The 2,112-nt window shown below is 38.7% G+C and overlaps 1 pseudogene; it reads left to right on the top strand.

Annotated features, from left to right (window-relative positions):
* The first annotated feature begins 1,108 nt into the window (after window positions 1–1,108).
* On the top strand, window positions 1,109–1,251 carry LOC129406131 (U2 spliceosomal RNA; annotated as a pseudogene).
* The last annotated feature ends 861 nt before the right edge of the window (window positions 1,252–2,112 follow it).

Raw genomic sequence — 2,112 nt, 5'->3', positions numbered from 1 at the left:
AGTTGGAGACTCCAACACCTTTTAATAGATTGAGATTAAAACTCAGCAAGGAAGTGCTAGCCCTGAAGGAAGAAACAGAATATATATATTTTATACATACAAATATATTATATTGTCATATTACAATATTAAATTAATTAAATTAATAAAATATAACAAATTAAATTAATTAATTAATCTCATTTATGAGATTGCCATTAAATTTATTAGTAAATTTAAATAATAAGTTAAATTAAATTCTCTCCATTGCACATTCACAGTCACATTCTTCTCCAATGCACATGGAACATTTTTCAAGATAGACCAACATTCTGGGCCACAAAACATACATTAATAAAATCAAGAAGATATACATTGCATCAATTATCTTTTCAGACCATGATGCACTGAAAACAGAAGTTAGTCACACATGAAAACAGAAAATAAAATCAAAGACCTGGAAATTAAACAGCTCAATGCTGAACAACCAGTAGATTAGAGAGAAGGTCAAGGAAGAAATCAAAAGATTCCTGGAAACAAAGGAAAATGAGGACATGAGCTACCAGAACTTGTGGGACACAGCTAAGGTAGTGTTAAGAGGAAAGTTTACAGTTCTGCAAGGGTTTATCAGTAAGGGAAATTTCTTCACAGCTTGAAAGATGACTAACAAAAAAAAAACGCAAAATAGGCAGGAAGAATCACTGTATTACTGTCACTGTCATCCCATTGATCATCAATTTGCTCGAGCAAGTGCCAGTAACGTCTCCATTCTTCATAGCCCTGAGATTTTAGCAGCCTCTTTTTACTCGTTCTTCCCAGCGGTGCCCCATTGGAGGCTCTTTCAGGGTAAGGGGAATGAGACCCATCATTGTTATTGTATTTGGCATATCCAATACGTCATGAAGAGCTAGCCAGGCTCTGCCGTGCAAGCAGGATGCTCTCATTGCTTGCCAGGTTCAAGCAATACTATTTAGAGGAAGTAGCTGACTTATATATTTGATTCAAGTGATGCTGTGGTACAATGTATGTTACCCTCACAACTTAGAGACTCTTTCTCACCCCGATTTTCTGGGCAATACCAAGTGAACTCAAGAGCAATGAACAAGCCTTAACATATATGAATCATACTATCGCTTCTCGGCCTTTTGGCTAAGATCAAGTGTAGTGTATATGAATCATACTATGGAGTTAATGCTGTCTCATAAAAACTTCCTTGAGAACTTAGCAACAGCAGAAGTCACTTTCTTTTCAATTTTGTTCTTTTGGCTCCTTGGTTCACACCAGGCGATGCACAGGTGTTACTCCTGGCTCATGTACTCAGGAATTACTCTGGGCAGTGCTCGGGAGACCATATGGGATGCTGGGAATCAAACCCAGGTCAGCCGCGTGCAAGGCAAATGCCCTACCCACTGTGCTATTGCTCCACCCCAGAAGTCACTTTCTTGATGAAGAAATATATACTATTTTTCATGTCTGCTATTAACTCTACCCCGATTCCCTTTAGCCTCAAGCTCCTAGGAAGTAGAAATTATATTTTGATGAACAGTCTTATCAACTGTCTAGGCAAACAAACATTTACTTGGCAAATGAGGGAACCGATGCACAAAGGCACACTTTCCTAAGGCAGTATTTATTAAGCTCTCTTTGATGAACAGGTTAAAGCCTTGAATTAATTAACAAGTCCTATTACTGGCACAGCAGTTTTGTAGGAGTATGTTAGGATTGTAGTTGAAGAATCTAGCCATTAGTGTTCACTGGATGGACACCTTCTGGTCCCAAAGTTAGTATAGCTTCACCATTTATACTGCAATCTGATCAAAGGCCCATCAAGTTCACCCTGAAATAACTATTGCCTCTGACTGGTTCCAGAAATGGCCTCATTTCCTAGGGGACCTCAGACCTTGAAATGAACCAAAGGTCTAGAATCGTGATGAAACCTCGAGTGAAGGACAGAACACCTGAGGAGACCTTTTTCTCATGCCACTCAGTACACATGGGTCCCTGTAACTTCCTTCATGCTTTCTCCCATCTACAATATTCATGGCAAAGGTACAAAAGTGACTTAAGTCGAAACACATGGTTCAGATTATGTTCTGAAAAATGGATCACCTAGGATTTGCTGTGTGACCTTGA

This window comes from Sorex araneus, chromosome 6 (genome assembly GCF_027595985.1).
Source record: "Sorex araneus isolate mSorAra2 chromosome 6, mSorAra2.pri, whole genome shotgun sequence".
NCBI classification, from domain to species: Eukaryota; Metazoa; Chordata; class Mammalia; order Eulipotyphla; family Soricidae; genus Sorex; species Sorex araneus.
The sequence above is the reverse complement of the archived record's forward strand: the minus strand, read 5'-3'. Positions and strand labels throughout refer to the sequence as shown.